The 17,895-nt window shown below is 38.5% G+C and overlaps 1 protein-coding gene across 11 annotated transcripts in view; it reads right to left on the bottom strand.

The window, feature by feature from the left end:
- ADGRL2 (adhesion G protein-coupled receptor L2) overlaps positions 1 to 17,895 on the bottom strand; it is a 555,395-nt gene that overhangs the window by 194,751 nt on the left and 342,749 nt on the right. For 7 of the 11 annotated variants that reach the window (XM_066376639.1, XM_066376641.1, XM_066376642.1 and 4 more), the window contains exon 1: positions 1,303 to 2,085. The exons of 1 other annotated variant lie outside the window; for it this stretch is intronic. The gene's annotated coding sequence lies outside the window, so the exon portion shown is untranslated. Of the gene's footprint in view, positions 1 to 1,302; positions 2,086 to 17,895 lie in introns of those variants that run through there. 3 more of the 11 variants (XM_066376643.1, XM_066376647.1, XM_066376648.1) reach the window with 1 other exon arrangement.

The raw sequence follows: 17,895 nt of genomic DNA, 5'->3' as shown, positions 1-17,895 counted from the left end.
GGAAGTTGGTGTCCATAAAAGATGGGAAAGAAGCTGGACACCGCAGGATCTGTCCCTCCAACTACGCTTTTAGAGGACAGTGTGAACAGAGGATGAAAAATTCACGAAAGACATACGTTCCTCAGTCTCCGCTTAGCGACACTTTGGCACAAAGTAAAACAATCAGCGATTTCTCCTAACCCAAGCCCCCGTAGTTCGACGAAAAGAACAAACTTTGCTGATCCCAAGCGAAGAAGTCTTGCAAGCGTGTCTCCCCACTGCTGGGGCGCTTTTGTCGCTACGCTTGCCCTCACCTCTCCTCCAGAAGAGGGTCCGGTTGCCCCAGCCAATCAAGAAGCCCATGCTCGGTTAGCCCCGGGGTCTCCCCTTTCCTTGCGCCCCTCCCACGCCTCCTTCTCCCCGCCGCTCCCCATCCGGTACCCCCTCCTATCAGCCAGGCTTCCCGAGGCACCCTGTCGCACAGCCGCCCCAGGAACCCGCAGCCCTTAACTTCTCCCACAGGCCCAGTGCGGCCCGCTGCTGCCCTCTCACTGCGGGTCCGGGAGGCTCTCTGCCCTCCCAAGCGCCCGCGGGTGCCCGGCCCCATCGCCCTCCCGCCCCGCGGGGCCGCCCCTAATCGTTGCCAGCTCCAGCGCCCGCCTGGCCACATCTGGCTGCGCTTTGCTGTCATCCTCGCCTCTCCACACCACCTAACCGCCAACAAGGAGAAACAACAATCCGAAACAACTCAGCACATCCCTCCCCCACCACTTCCCTGAACTCGTTCCCAGCGCTTGGCCTCCCGGCTCCACTTCCAGCCCGGGACGGGTCTCCAGGCGGGCGGGGAGGTGGGGGGCTGGGCGTGCACCCCGACCTGAGCAGCCCGACCTAGGGCGAGCCTCCTATCCCCCCGACTCTGACGCGCTTTGTAAAGGTGAACAGAACCTTTACACCCAAGCTTCCCGAAAATGAAAATATGCACAACGCAACCCTACTCCCCTCTCCCCTGGCGCCCCCAGCAACTAGACTGAAGAAGCCTCGAGAACGTTACGACAGTTCCCTGAAAAAAAGAGAAGCAGGCTGGGCCGGACTGGGAGTTCTGTGTATCGATTTCCGAGGACAGGCGGCGGGTGAATGGGGAGGAGGCGGCGAGCAGCCCAAAAGCTCGGGTCACCCCTTCGGCCCGGTGGAACATAAACAGCGGAGCCCCACTCGCCCGCGTCTCCCCCTACCTCCAGCATGCACCCCCGGGCAGGACGCGCAAAGAAAACAGGTCTCCGAGGCCCCGCACAGAGGCACATTGTTCGCTCCTGCGGCTCTTACCTCGGTTTGCGAGCGCGCCCGGGGGCGGGCCGTCTGGTGCGGGGGCCGCGCGGGGAGAGGCGCAGAGCGCAACGGCGACCCCGGCCGGCCAGGACTGAGGCCGGCCGTGAGCGGGTCGCCGGCCGCGGAGACTGCAGCGCCGCCGCGGTTCGGAGCGTCCTCCTGCTCGGCCGCCGCCTCCTCCTCCAAGCAAGCAGCCAGCGCCGGGCGGCTCCAGGGGTTAGGTCAACATTTTCCCGCAGTTTCCCACACGCCGCTTCGCGAGAGGGGTCTCTAGCACACACGCACACACCCCTAGGTCGCACGCTCCCTTGGAAAAATAAAAAATTCGGGAATCAGAGCGTAAGGGGTGGCGCAGGCGAGAGCCCGACAGAGGTGCGCAGACTTGGAAGTCCCCTCCGAGCGGCAGCCGCGGGAGGGGCGCGCAGACGCTGGCGGCGCTAGGCCAACTCAGTTTGTCCCGCGAAGCCCCTCAGCCCGCAGTCCGCGCCGGCCCCACTGGCATCCCTGGCGCCGACCCAGCGGCCTGGGGCGAGAGACAGCAGCTCCCTTTCTCACATTTCGGGTCTCCGGGCCGGGGCTGAGCAGTGGCGGCTGCCCCACGAAAGGCTGAAGGAGAGGACTTGGGCTCGGGGAAGCAGGGAGGTGCACGGAAGAGCCACGCCACGCACAGCAACGCAAGGGAGATGCCCCCCAACAATCCCAAGGAATTCTCCGGTAAGATCCCGATTTCGCTCCGGCACTCTGCGTGTGTGTAAGAGCGGAGAAAGAGTGAGAGGGAGAGAGGGAACGAGAGAGGGAGAGAGACGGGGGAGTGCGAAGTCCTGACACAGACTCTCTGCGAGGTCTGAACTGGAGTCACCTCCAGCTGCCTCCTCCTCCCCAAACCCCCACCTACACCCCCACCCCCAGTCCAGCCAGTCATATAAACATATTAGCGCGTACAGCGGCAAAGGACAAATCTCTCCCACCTGATTTTTCCAGCAAGGGGTTCAGGCAAACTCAAAAGAAGATTACAGGCAGCTAAGTACAAAACGTGGAGCAGATAATCTATAACTCATTGCCGCCCAATGGCCATTTTCCACTCCATTTGAGCAGCTGCGGCGGCGGTGCGCCCAAGCAGGGGGAGGGGAGCGAAAAGGGACACTTACGGGCTCGAGCTGTTCGGCTGGCGGTAGCCAAGCAGCCGCCCTGGAAGAGGCCGGCCCCGGCTCCGCCGGCTGGGCGGCCGCAGGGCTGTCCAGGCGGCCACGGCGGCGGCGAGGGACGCGCGAACACACGGCGGCGGTACGCGCCCCGGAGGCGGCCTGCGGTGGCCAGCGCCCCTCCCCTTTAGCTCGGCACACCCCCTACCCCCCACCTCAATCCCGGGGCGCCGCATTCAGCCTCCCCAACCCCGTCAACACACCCGATCGACCCCTGCCCCCCACCGCCACCTCCAAACTCCACTCACTGAGCGCTCGATCCTCGGCGCGCTCCGCCACCGCGCGCTCTGCATCCTGTCCACACACACGCACTTTAAACATTTATTTTATTTCTGGAATGGGGTGAAGGGTATTGGGGAGAGCACGGCAGAACCCGGCACTCTGGCTTCGGAGGCGGGACGCTGGCAGGCGGCTCACCGCCCCCTCCCCTCTTTCCTCCAGGCCAGGAGATTTCCCCTTGCCTGAACTTGGAAAAGGCACCCAGGATGCGTCTTTTACCCACCCTGTCTCCAGGTTTTCTCTTTTCTCCACGCAGCGAGCCCGAGGCCCCGAAACTTTTAGTTTCCGCAGTCCTCCTTTTGTGTAACTGCTCCGAGGAGAAAGAACGTCTGTTTGCAGCGGCTGCCTCAGTCCGGCTGCGGCGCGCGGGGGACGCTCCAGGGTTAAAGTGTCTTTGATACCTGAGATTTCCGGCGCGCTCGTTAATGAAAGTTACATTTTTTAAAATTGCGATGACTTTTTCTTTGTAGTTACAGAGAGCTAGCCATAGTTTGAATTTATTGACTATATTTCACAAGAGCGTTTTGTTTGTTTTTGATTAAACTCACCAGGATAAGCAAAGGCAGGAAAGGGGACTACAAGGCTCTGTACTCGCAAGTGCATTCACTCGTGCCGTTAGGTCTGTTTCCCTAACTTCCTCACAAGAAACTGCTTTTGCTCTTGTCCTCTGACCACACTTCCTTGCCATCTCTGTTGGTAGTGTCAGCAAGCAGCCGGGCAGCGCCAACGATGCATCCAAGGTGAAGAGAACGACGAGGCAAATAGTGCTTGAAACATATTTGAAAGCCAGTTAAGTGTCCTCTGCATCCGAGCAAAATCAAACCTGGATTTTTTTTTTAATTACAAAATTTCTGAGCTGAAAGTGACAGAGTTTTCAGATGTATTTCTAAATCACTGATAATACTAATGAAAGCAACCGTCAATTAAAAAAGCACGTTTGCACTGGTTTTCAAGAATATCTCCAAGATTTAAATCTCTAGTCAATAAGACGAAACTTGAGCTTCTTTCCTTTCAGACACAATATGTACTTTTTGTTGCTACGGCTATGTTGCAGTCATCATACTTCAGAAATCATTTCAAACAACAGTGTTATTAAAATGTCAACAGCAGATTGTTCAAAACACATGAAGACTCTAAATACCTATCAGTATTTTGTCACAAAGCCAGATACTTGTAGTGCTAAAGTAAATCCAGCTACTGGTCGAGTTTGTTCTTAACTTGTCAAAAATCATAAGTTAAAAGTACATAAGTGCAAATAACTGAAGCATATTCTTTGGGTTGATTCATTATAATTCTCAAATTAAAACGAGAATCCTTGATGATCAAATTTCTTTCTACTTAATGTATTAGCATTTTAATATTCTCACCATCTCAAATTTTAAGAGGAACCACTTAGAGTGTTTGTGCTATAAACTACATAAACACTTCCATTTGGAATTTCTTAGATAAATAATTGAAATCCTATAGATGCAGGATATAAACTAGTCTGGAAAAAAACCACACTTATGCAGAGCTGGTATGAAACATTATTATGTATTTAAGTTTTTTTACATCTGTCAAAATGTATACACACCACAGATCCACCTAGGAAAGTTAAATCAGGCTACTTCACTTGAACAAAAGGCAGAAATACAGTCTTCCCAAACCTCAGTGGTCATTTATATCATGGTCTCCTTTGGAATTTCAAATTGTTTTATTTAAGATTGTAAACAAAAATATGTCAAACTAATAATAATTTGCATTTACCAAAAGATTTTAGCCTTTCCCTTTGTTTATCTTTGAAGGTTTTTCACTCATCTGGGCGTGATACACAAGAAGCCCCAATGAGTGCATAGATCAGTCTAATCCTGCTTTCTTTGAGGAGGCAAAACTTGGTCTGAAGTTTTTATTTAGTGAGCTTAGTAAGTAATCAATAGAAATTTTTGCCTGAATTAAGCTGGCCATATGTTGGCTTATTTACTTATTTATTTAAGTCTCTCAGAAAGAATCTCTGGAAGAACCCACTGTCCACAATTCACAAGTCTGACATTTTTAATGCTCTGGACATGAGAGAGTCACTTTCCACTCTGTTTCTAAAGGGATTACATCACAAGAAAAGAAGGGTGCATGGGAGGGGGAAGAAGTTGTCAGAAGTGGGTTAAAACTATTGGGATTGGAAAATGCCTCATACAAGTTTTTAATTTTAGTTCAATGGGATGTGTATTTTTTAGAGTTCAAAAGGTTCAACACCTTTTTTCTAAGAATATAATAAGCTTGCTGAGTTTTTAAAATTACATCTAAATGTCTTCCTTCTCTAGGATAATGTTTTAAATATTAAAGAATTTTTAACTTTTTCCTTGTACTTTACACATAATAATGCTTCAACTTTCCTGTACCCACAAAGAACTGAAACAGAACTTTAATTGCATTGATATATTCAAGATTAAGCTGTTAGCCACAAACCTGCCATTACAAAGGAACACTTAAATGACATACATCCAGAAAACATAATTTGCCTGACATTTCATGACAATTCAAAACATAATTTATATCAATACAGGTGTTAAGGTAGAAAAAATAAAATGAGGAGCTTAATAATGTCTACAGATGTTAGTAAGTTAAGGGGAGTTGGAGTACATTATACATTCCCTACAATGCAATCAATTTAACTACTCAAACTATATTATTATTTAAGTAATGGTAAAATCATTGACTTATTCATAATACTTGCTAATTGTTTGTAAAAATAAATTCTATAAAGGACAAAGGAAACACCCATTTCCATTTGTTTTATGTTAAATCAACATCCAACCACTCATGGTGATTTCATTCAAAGAAAACAGAAGGAACTCATTAGTTTATGTGGTTAGAGAGATTGATGGGCTTCAAACATTTTAACCATACATGTTTTTTCCAACTGTAGTAACTCATGTTTTTAATTTAAGCAACTTTAAGAAACTGAAGATTATTTTATTCATTGGGTTCACATATTTCTGATACAGAAATTATGCTAATTTTTAAAGTTATATACCATTCAGGCATTTTTGTTTAGAGGAAAGTGATGAAGTACTTGTAAAAATCGTATATGAACAAGTTTGGTTACCAAATTAAAGAATCTGAAGAAGTATGAAAGTGAGCCTGGTTATAAGATATTGGGATTATTAGAAGTAGGTAGTCACAATGAGTAACTTCCTCACTGTCCCACTCTGGTACTGGGGTGGGCTGGAATGGGAGGGAGAGAAGATTCAGTACTTGATAGTGGGCCAGAACTTGCAAGAACTATCAGTGAAGGTAGGTTATATTTATTATGGAGGATATGTTTTAGTCTGTGATGAGAGCTCTGTGAGAGTTTAAACTAAAACAACACATGCAACTGTTCTAGCTTCTGATACAGAAATAAATATAAAATTAGCTAGATTTCACCCTAAATTTAATCAGTTGCCTCTTCTTCATCATTACTGTTCAGTGATGCTTAGTGCTGAAACTTCTTTTGCCTACTCTAGAAAATATTTTCAAGCTCTAGAGAAGATCAAAGCAATATGTGAATACCAACCTCAAGCAGAACTGGTTGAAAGTTGCTAGCTTTGTTTTTCATTTTAGTTTTGCCATGCATGTAGGCTGTAAAGAAATCAAAACTCATTTTCCACGAGAGCAGAAACATATGAAAGCATTTGGCAAAGCCAATAAGTTTTTAACTATTCTCCTGGCTCTCCTCAGGCAGACTAAATCTTTGTCCAAGAAGGACAAACTCTTGCTAAAATATAGAGATGCAATCTTCAAAAATAATGATACTTTATGGTATAAAAATGATTATGGTGTACTGTTCTTAATGATATTAATTAGAAGTCTATCATCATATATCTATTTGTAAGTAGCTATCATCTTTATGATTAATACTTTATAAAAATATTCAGCTATAGCTTTAACTGTATAGCCCAGGTGGTTAGAGCTTCATCCTGAAGCATAAAGGTTGCGGGTTCCATCACCAGTGCAGGTGCATAGAGAACAGATCAATTTTCCTCTTTCTCTCTCTCCCTTCCTGTCTCGCTAAAACCAATAAACAAAATATTTTATAAAATAAAAATATTCAGCTATATTCTGTGCATCTAAGTGTTTATATACATATATATAATACTATAATACATATATAAATATATACATGTATAAATATACATATATAAAATAAAGATATATACATATTATAAAAGATTATAAAATGTTTTAGATTATTATTATGATACTCAAAAATAAGCAAAAATTATTTTAAATCTTTATAATCATTGTTACACTGAGTCTTATGCAACTCAGAGTTCATCTTTCTTTTGCATAGATTGTTCCCATAACTCCTGTTAATCTCTATACCTTGAGGATCTTCTATAATTGGGTCTTATAGATCATCTTCTGTCAATGTTTCTGTCAAACCAAGAAGTATAACTATAATAACACTTATTAAAATACTATCTATAACTTCTTATAATAATCATTTTATTCATCATAAATGCTCAAAACCAAGTGATTTATTAAAGTTCATAGTTCATTGTAGTACAGCAAAACTTGCAAAAGGTTTTTTAGAATCAAGAAACAAACTCACAAATGTCCTCTTTGCGGGTGAGAAAGTGAGTCGAAGATACAATTATATAACACTTCTAATATTTTCATATTATAATACATAAAGTTTTTGTAATGATATACCATAAAATCATTTAATATAAAATCTTAGTGTTTTCTAAACACAAAAATTGTTTTGTTTCAGTTTTGAAAATATTTTATAGTCTAACATTGTGTAACATGAGATGTTTTACCTTAAATATAGTTCATCCTGATTATATAATATAGCTGTTACTAACATTTTTTATTCTTTTCTATAATTAATATAATAGTTATTTTAACTCCACATATATGCTTTATTTTAAAAAGGCCTATACTTGTGTATATTTTAGTAAAAATAAATTTGTCTACGCATGTGAAAAGAACAGCAATTTGCAAAGATTTTTCTTCTAAACCTAGCTCTCATCATAGTTTTCTCATAAGATAATAGAATGTTGCTATCCTTATTTTCAAGAATAATTTAAATCTTTATAATTTAGTTTGCAACATATTGTAACCCTTTATAATGCATTCTTAAGGTCACTATGAAATCAATCCCTTAGGTCCTAGACCAAACAATGATGTAATAGTGATATGTTTTTGTGATAAGTAAAAGTACTTTAGAAAAGAGTATGTTTTCTTGAAAATTAGCATATCCAAATTTAGAATCCTACTAAAATGTCATTTAAAATACAAAGAAGTACTAAAACGATTTGGTAATATAAATTTTGTTGGGTGATACCCAATAAAAACAATATTGCTTTAGGTTAAAAAATAAAAATATGTAAATAGCCTCTCCAGCTATTCTACATTAAAAAATAGTTGTAGAACCATCACCTGGATAATCTGTTCTTTGAATGATTTTGTTTAAGTGATGGCGATCTGTTGCACTGAACCGTCCACCCTTTTATCCAACTGTCCTGGTTACGACAATTACGTAACTACACTATAACTACAAAGGGTTATTAATGCATTAAAAGAGTGCTCCCCTTCATTATGGGAATGTAATTTATGATACCAATTTAATTAGTACTATATCCTTACTACCTGAATTAATGACCCACATTCAAACCACATAGATTCCATCGTTCAGACAATGTAGAACATATTGAAAGAAAAACGAATTTCCTGTTTATTATCTGATGATAATTGAAACATATTTATTATAATACTGGGTCCCTGCTATATAAAAGGTGGCATGTCTCAAAGAAAGAGGTCATGGAAATAACATGAAAAATATTTATAGTTTGTGAAAATAAAATTAGAGAAAAGTTGAATAAGAATGCTAGCTATACAATGTAAATGTTCAAGAAATCCAAGAATATAAACTATTTTTTACATAATATGGATCCTCAGTGGACTACCATTTATCATTTAAAAATATACATATGGATAATCAAATAAAGAATCTGAAAAATATTTTTAAAAGTGAACTTTGACATTTTCTATAATTACTCAATATTTACTTTTCAGTGCCCTATTGCAAAATGATTTTAAATATGATATATATAAATCAAAACTATTTCATGCAGGTATTGATTTGAGATGATAATATTGACTTATTTGTTTATATTGAATATTTCTATGTGTGGGAAATCATGTAATGTCAGAAATAGATACTAGATTGAACATTTATAAAACTATCTTTAACTAGTTAGGTATATTTATAGCTTATCAAAATCTGGAGGTAAAATATGACACCTTATAACTGAGGGAAGTCTATCTTTGCTTCAATTTTCCAGTTAATGAAAGAAGTGTTTAAATACTCTGTAGTTAGATTATTAACTTCTACAAAACTGAAACAGATGTGAGTCTTAGTATGCCATTAAATTTATGATTTACATAGAACCCTTACATAGAGCTGAGCAGAGGCCAATGATTCTAATTTGCTCTAGATTTACAATAACCTGATCTGGTTTTTGTAAGTATTGAAACACTTTAAACAAAATTAGAAAGCAGTTGTGCTTTGTGTGATTAAAGATGCAATTCCCTTTGGAGTAATGAGAAAAGTTAGAACATGTTTCTTTCTTTATGGATGTTTCTATTATAAACACGAGTGCTACACATTATATATTTTTGTTATTATGATTTCCTTGTTTTTAATTATAAAATAAACCAATTGAATTTCACTAGAGTCTCAATTTGAAACTATGCCAAAATTTAGCTAAAGAATGTGTTGAGCTCCATAAAAATCCTTAAAATTTTTCCCAGGGTCTTAAGGTCTTGTTATAAAAATACTAGTTCACCGTAATTTTCTAGAGCAAAATATCTTTCTAATTAAGACCTACACTGCACAAAAGACTTGAGTGCTAAATACATTTCAAGCCATAGAAAACAATATATATAAAATTGTTCAGGACTAATTATTATGGGTTTATATAAATTTCACATTGAAAAAAATGTTTATTTTATCTCATTACACAAATAATAACATTTACAGCACTGTTATTTAAACCTCCTTCTACTTGGTTGGTGAATTATAACCCACCAGCTTCTAAAAATCAAATCTGTAAAAAGACTTTATTTTTTTAAACACTGAATCCTGTTTCAGTGTTTAAAATCGGTTCAAAATCAGTGTTTTAATCTGACCAATTAAAAATTGGTCAGAAATGTTTATATAGATACTATTCTAAGCATGTGTGTAATTTACATATATGGAGAATAAGTACAAGCAAAAGTACTAATTCATTAAAAGTTTATCTCTCATAAAACCTTTATTAGCCCTTGAAGTCTTTGCCACTTCATATAAAATGATTTATCTTTTGAATAACAAGGTTCCATTAATCTGTTTGACAAAGGAATTTTTAAATGATTTAAATAATTTATTTGAATGAATTATTTAAATTCTGTAAAATCTATATATATGCACATGTATATGTATATATCTGTGTCTATATATTTGCATCTGGCACAATATCACAGAAGAAATACAAAATAGAACTCAGAATACATTGTCCTTGACACCACCAGCAGGACTTGGTATTGCTGCTGATGTGTTCTTTGATCACCCACTGATTGTCCGGGACTCCTGTTAGAGAGCCATTAATGCTACTTTTGGCATAACAGGATGATTTAATGTCAAAGGAACGTGCACATTATTTTCTAAACTCATTTTTAATTTTGCATTTTTACTGAGATTGTAGGCTGAGATATTTCTCAGAATGTAAGGCTAATAAAGGCAATTATTCAGCTCTCATAGGAAACCTGCTTTCCTCAATTCAGTGCTCTAGGTACTACTGGAAAATGGTAAACATATTTTCTCCCCAGATAAATAAATCATCTGTGGAAACAAAGGGCAAATACACTTGGAAAATAAAAAATATGCACAAAAATTCATAAGCAAATACACAAAACTAATTAGGACATATAGATTTATACAATATGTTTAATATGCATGGCATTTGGAATTTAACTACATATATTTATTTGCAGACTAGTTCTTTACAAAATTTTCTCTCAAGTAGGTCATATTGTTCTTCTTTTTCCCATGAAGATCCATTTTTATTTATAAAGACAATAAAAATGATTTTAAAATTCCCCAACTTTGGTGAAGTTACAGAATAAGTTTTGATTATGACAGATTGTCATCAATTTTCTTTTTAAACATGCTACATATTATATCTATGCATAGATGTGTGTGTGTGTATATATACATACATATATATTAGTTTTTACCTTCTAGTTGCCTTTCTTTTGGAAACTTGATCCTACTTTTCCTTCAGGGTACTATTTCCCTCTCCATTATATATTGTATTTAGCTTTGGTGGGTTCATTCAGGTTCCCTTTAAATTTTGAGACTCATATTTTCAACAAATTCTTTTTAGCTTTAATTTTTCCAAGAAGGGTCTAATTTTATGCATATCAAAATTTCAATTTGTTTGTGGCATTTGTATTATACCATTTTATACCCATTACCCACAATATTCAAACTTTATTAAGGATGTATGAGAGGCCCTCAGCAATCTAGTACAACTTTTAAAAGTCCTTGATATACCAAAGTAGCATCATGAACTCTTGGGAAGACAAAAGTCTTTAAAAAGATACCAAAACTCCTTTCTGGAATTTTCTTTCTGGAAGCTCCTCCCTCCCTGGACACATTCTTGTATCTAAAAGTACAAATGGCCCCCCAAATACCTATAATTTGCATAATACAAGAAGTGATATTACACTGTTCCGAATGGAATGCACCAATGAGACAGAAAATTTTTGAAATGCTTCATCTTCTCTCAAAGTTTTGAAGAACAGAGACCTCTTTAATGCCTACAAAGGGCCTGAGCTATAGTTGGTTGTTCAAAAGTATTTATGGAAAAAATAAATTAGAATCTTATCATCATGAATACTATTAAAACATAGTTCAATTATAAGGCTACCTGTTATCCAAATATTGTAACACTGTTTTGCTGGTACGGATATTACAAATCAAATAACCTAGAAATCTTATACAAATGTACTTAGCACAAGTGTACAAACACACACATAAATTGACTTATTAAATTTGTTTAGTCAAATTATTGAAATTTTTTCATAGGTTACATGTAAATATTTTAATATCCTCACAAATTAGTGATTACAATGAAACTTTGAGTGCTTTCCGAAATTAATTTATTAATAATGTTAGTGTGTGTGTTTTTAAGTAACAAGAAATACAAATATAGACGAGTTGTTCAAGGAGTTTCTAAAACTATTACTTTATTGAGAGTGTGTATGTGTGTGCGTGTCAGGGAGATGGGAAATAGCTCAAGGAAGGCAGAAATTAATTTGAGTTTTTGAATTCAGAGAAATGGAAAAGTGACTGACCCATTTTACATAGAACAGCCCTTCTCCCTTCTTCTTTTCCTACCCCAACTTACAGAAGATAAAGATGCGTCTAGGGAACCTCAGAAATTAGAATCAATGGGGCACATGAAGCGTTTCAAGGGTTATATTTTGCACCCTAGTACTTTGGTTTTATTCAAAGGCAAAACATCTGACATCTTATACATTATGGTAAAAAGTATCATACTTTTCATCTTAGCTCATTTATGATTCACTAAGCATTCAAAGACTAGAACCCTACATCCAAGAGCCAGAAAGCATTTTAACCAAGTTTTTCCTGCCACATCACCAGCAAGTTTTAATTATATTTTCTTAAAGAGTAAATTAATCAAAATTTCCAAAGGAAGATGTTCTCATTTCTTCTTGATATCTTAAATGCTTTCTTTTGTTTGTTCCTTTTGTTTTTTTTATTAAAATTTTTTTTTTACAAAATATATTAGTATAGCACTTTACTATCTAAGGAAATCATATAAATATAATTTTGATGACATGGAATTTCTCCATGTTGAAGTACTATTAAATGAACATTGGTTATTATAACACTTATTACACATCATTGTATGTATTGACTCATTCCTCCCCCACTAGACAATAAGCTCCTTAAAATCTCACTAAACATCATATGCCCTGCTCTTACCATAGGACACAACAGATGTCACAAACTGCTGGCCTGTATAAAATCTAGCCAACAAATATAATTCACTGGCCCCATAGATCTTGGGTCACACAGGGTTTGGGTTTTTTTTTTTAATTCAGTGTTTGTCAACTTTTAAAAATTAGGTTTCCATCAAAATTGAGATTTCCAGATTCTGGGGAAATAAAGGAAAGATATGCAACATTTCGCATATATCACCTCATAACATCGTTCAGCAGGAGAGACAGTTCCTTTTAAACAAAACATGCACTTTTGGACTCACCCACATTTGCCACCATGCCCTATTTATTACCTCTTCAAAACCAAGACAATTCATCTTGTGTAATGAATCATCCAATTTGTGATGTTTCATGTTCCACGAAACAGTGGCATTAATAGAAAGTGAAATATATCTTTCCCTATATCTATTTAAGTGGGAAATTGGTAAATAAGAGGACTGTGTAATTCACCCAACTCCCAATTGTCCTTCACTATTGTTTAAACCAGGCGTAGTCAACCTTTTTATACCTACTGCCCACTTTAGTATCTGTTAGTAGTAAAATATTCTAACCGCTCACCGGTTCCACAGTAATGGTGATTTATAAAGTAGGGAAGTAACTTTACTTTATAAAATTTATAAAGCAGAGTTACAGCAAGTTAAACATATAATAATAATTACTTACCAAGTACTTTATGTCGGATTTTCGCTGTTTGGCAGAATAAATCTTTATAAAACAACTTACTATAGTTAAATCTATCTTTTTATTTATACTTTGGTTGCTCCACTACCGCCCACCATGAAAGTTGGAACGCCCACTAGTGGACAGTAGGGACCAGGTTGACTACCACTGCTCTAGTGTATCTAAAAGACTCGAATATACTATTCATTTTTGCACTTACTACACAGCTCAATCATTAAGTTATAGTACCCCCCTATTCTTAAGGCTTAGTCCTGTCTCTACGAACATTCACATTTACCAGCATTCCCTTTTTTGACACCTCTTTCCACCACTCTTCCACTGACATTTACTCTTTCACTTTCTTCTCTTTCTGTCAGTTTCTCCTCATGGAAAGGAAACCTGACAGTAACAAATCATGATTTTGATTATGTATCATGTAATACATGATTTTGTATTTCTTAATACCCCATAAATATAGTTCACCAAGGCAGGACAAAGAAAGGCTCAGTTTTTTTTCAGCCTAACAAACACCTTATAAGGATTAATACATATAGTTTAAAAATATGTTAGTTAAACAAATAGTTAAGACATGCTTATGTGGCAGAAACAGCTAAACACAAAATGTTTTAAGGCAAATAAGCCTTTACTAAAAATTACTAAAAGTCTCAGATATATTCAAAAATGTTCTTTTTGTTTATTGTGGGTTTTTTGCAGGAGAGAGACAGGAAGAGAAAGAAAGGAGAAGCATCAACTGTAGTTGTGTTACTTTAGTTGTTCATTGACTACTTCTCATTAAAAATATTCTTTGTTAAGATTATACTTTTTCTAAGTGAGAGGAGGGGAGACAGTGTATCCTGACTGGGATCCACCCAGCATCCCCTGTCTGGGGCCAATGCTTGGACCAGCTGAGCTATCCCCAGTGTGTGAGGCTGAGGCTTGGACCAATGAGCTATCCTCAGTGCCCGGGGCTGATGCTCGAATGCTGAAAACAATCAAGCCACTGGCTGTGAAGGAAAAATGGGAGAGGAGGGGGAGCGAGAGGGGAGAGAAACAGATGGTCACTTCTCATGTGTGCCCTGACAAGGGACCAAACACGGGATGTCTGCGTGCCGGGCCAAGGCTCTATTAACTGAGCCAAATGGGGCAAGATTATACTTTTCAAAGGGGAATATTTACTTAGAATTGAGATTATTGACTGAAACTGAGTTAGAAACTTTTCTTTTTTTTCTTTTTATTTTATTTTTTTTACACAGACAGGGAGAGAGTCAGACAGAGGGATAGATAGGGACAGACAGACAGGAATGGAGAGAGATGAGAAGCTTCAATCATCAGTTTTTCATTGCGACACCCTAGTTGTTTATTGATTGCCCTCTCATATGTGCCTTGACCTCGGGCCTTCAGCAGACTGAGTAACCCCTTGCTTGAGCCAGCGACCTTGGGTCCAAGCTGGTGAGCTTTGCTCAAACCAGATGAGCCCGCGCTCAAGCTGGTGACCTCGGGGTCTCGAACCTGGGTCCTTCCGCATCCCAGTCCGACACCCTATCCACTGCACCACTGCCTGGTCAGGCCAGATACTTTTTTTTTTACTATCCCAAATTTATGTTACATTTCTTATTTGTATTATTATCATTATTTCCTTTATTTATTTATTTTATTCAGTGAAAGGAGGGAAGAGATAGACTCCCACTTGTGCCCGGACCGGGATCCATCTGGCAAGCCCACTAGGGGGCAATGCTCTGTCTGGGGCATTGCTCCTTTCCTCAACAACTGAGCTCTTAGCACCTGAGGCCAAGGCCATGGAGCCATCCTCAGTGCCTGGGGCCAATTTGCTCTAATTGAGCCATGGCTGTAGGAGGGTAAGAGAGAGAGAGAGAGAGAGAGAAGCAAGAGAGGGAGGGATGGAGAAGCAGATGTGTGCTTTTCCTGTGTGCTCTGATTGGGAATCTAACCTGGGACATCCACATGCTGGGCCGACGCTCTATCACTGAGCCAACTGGCCAGGGCCTTATCATTATTCTTAATTTGAGATATTTTATATTTTCATATACAAACTTTTAATATGATTATAGGTCAAAGTATTTTTTCATGGAAGAAAGTCTATTTTATATAAACATGCCAAATAGATATATGATCATAATGAATTACTCCATAAAGTGAGAATCACCTATATTAAACATGCTAGTTTAAATTTTTTTGTTATATTGTTTGAAAAATATCCTTTATATCAGTTAAAAATAATGAGTGATACATAATTTCTGAAAAGACCATTTGTGTTCATTGTAGTAGTCTTATTGAGATACTGCTCTCCTCTATTTAATAGTTTTACAAGACTTTCACTAACTGTTCTTTTCAAACACACAAATACCTGCCTACCTTTTTATTAAAGAATTATCCAAGCAGCTTTACCATTAAAACTTTATTAGCAAATTATATCTGTCAACTGTTGGGATAGATTCTATTTAACAGAAAACATCACATAATTTCCTGTATAATTTATAAACTGATATTGGCATATATGATTGAATCCCCTTCAGATTAAAAGTTTTCCCTCCCTTCCTTTCCTTCTCTCCCTCCTTCCCTCTCTTCCTTTCCTTTCCCTCCCTCCCTCCCTCCCTTCCTTCCTTCCTCCCTTCCTTCCTTCTTTTCCTTACCTCCCTCCCTCCCTCCCTCCCTCCCTCCCTCCCTTCCTTCCTTCCTTCCTCCCTTCCTTCCTTCTTTTCCTTCCTTCCCTCCCTCTCTCCCTCCCTCCCTCCCTCCCTCCCGTCCTCCCTTCCTTCCTTCCTTTTCTTTCTCCACTAAGCAAGGCTCTTCTAAATGACAAAATTAAAATTGAGATCCTAGACATCATAGTATTTATTTTTCAAAAGTAGTGCCTTTTCTTCCTTTTCACTTTTTCTGCCAAATTGTAAGATAAAAAAAAGATATATTGAATACATAAAAATGGATAATGCATTTGGCCAATTAAACTTAGTTTATGTCCATATAAAAATATGGAACATTTTTCTATTATTTTTGTCTCCTCACAGAATATATGTATATTGAGAAGTAAAATGTCTTATCTTGATGCGTAATAAGCATCCAATGAAGCTATACCTAGCTGAAATCATTTATATTCACTTCTTACTTAAAATTCTGCAATTTGGTACCGTCAAGAATTTGGTAAATACCATTTTAAATCACTTTGCTCTGCAAAAGTTTTTGAAGCACCACCATTGAAGCACTTGAAATATTCTTTCAAAAAAGCCTCAACTGTTACTTTTTAAAAATTAAAATTATATTGAAGATTAATCTTTTATTTTCCCTTACCTTGAAAAAGATCTGTTGTAAAAGACCTGAAAAGGCCCACATAAACCTGGATAAAGCATCGACCTGGAATGCTGAGCTCACCAGTTTGAAACCTCGGGCTTGCCCGGTCTAAGCTTAGACAAGAAGCAAGTACTATCTGCTCCTACCCCACCTTTCTCTCTCTCTCTCTCCTCTCTAAAATTAATAAATAAAATCATTCTAAAAATAAAAAGATTTCGAAACCCTGGGCTTGCCTGGTCAAGGCACATATGGGAGTTGATGCTTCCAGCTCCTCCCCCCTTCTCTCTGTCTCTCTCTCCTCTCTCTCCCTCTCTCTCTCCTCTCTAAAAATGAATAAATAAAAATAAAAAAAAAACTAAAAATAAAAAGATGCTTAATTTTTCCCCCCAGCATAGCAATACAACTTAAAAGCTTAGAATTTGGTCCAGACCACCTGAGTTTGGATCTAAACTCCACCATTTTTAAGCTGCGTGTCCTTAAGCAAGTTATGGAAGTTTATCTTTAAATAAACTGTTTCTTTCTTTCCTCATTTATAAAATGAGAATAATAATTACACTTATTTTAAAGTGTTGTGGTAAGGCTTATATGAACTAATACAGGTAGTAACTGGCATATAAGTCTTCAAATATTTGCTTTTATTTTGGTATCATTAATAAAACAGTTGATTGTTCAGAATGCTGTTACATAAATGCCCAATATTGCACAAGTTAATGTAGAATGATTCTGAATATTACATATTGAAATTATTCAAAATTATACCAAAGAAATTTTGAATTACATTTTGAAATATATAGCTTTATATTGACTACATAAAAATTTACTATCACACGTGTGCCAGTGTTGTTGCTGGTATTTCTTAGTGTTTTATTTTAAGTTAGCAATTGGATGAAACCATTCACTCTTAGTTATATTCATAGCTTATAATTTTCATTCTTTTTTTAGTCAAAAGTGCTTAGTTTTTCCCTGGCCAGATAACTCAGCGGTCAGAGAATCATCAAGATACACCAAGGTTGCCCTGGCCAGTTGGCTCAGCGGTAGAGCGTCGGCCTGGCGTGCAGGAGTCCCGGGTTCGATTCCCGGCCAGGGCACACAGGAGAATCGCCCATCT

This window comes from Saccopteryx leptura, chromosome 3 (assembly GCF_036850995.1).
Source record: "Saccopteryx leptura isolate mSacLep1 chromosome 3, mSacLep1_pri_phased_curated, whole genome shotgun sequence".
NCBI lineage: Eukaryota > Metazoa > Chordata > Mammalia > Chiroptera > Emballonuridae > Saccopteryx > Saccopteryx leptura.
The sequence above is the reverse complement of the archived record's forward strand: the minus strand, read 5'-3'. Positions and strand labels throughout refer to the sequence as shown.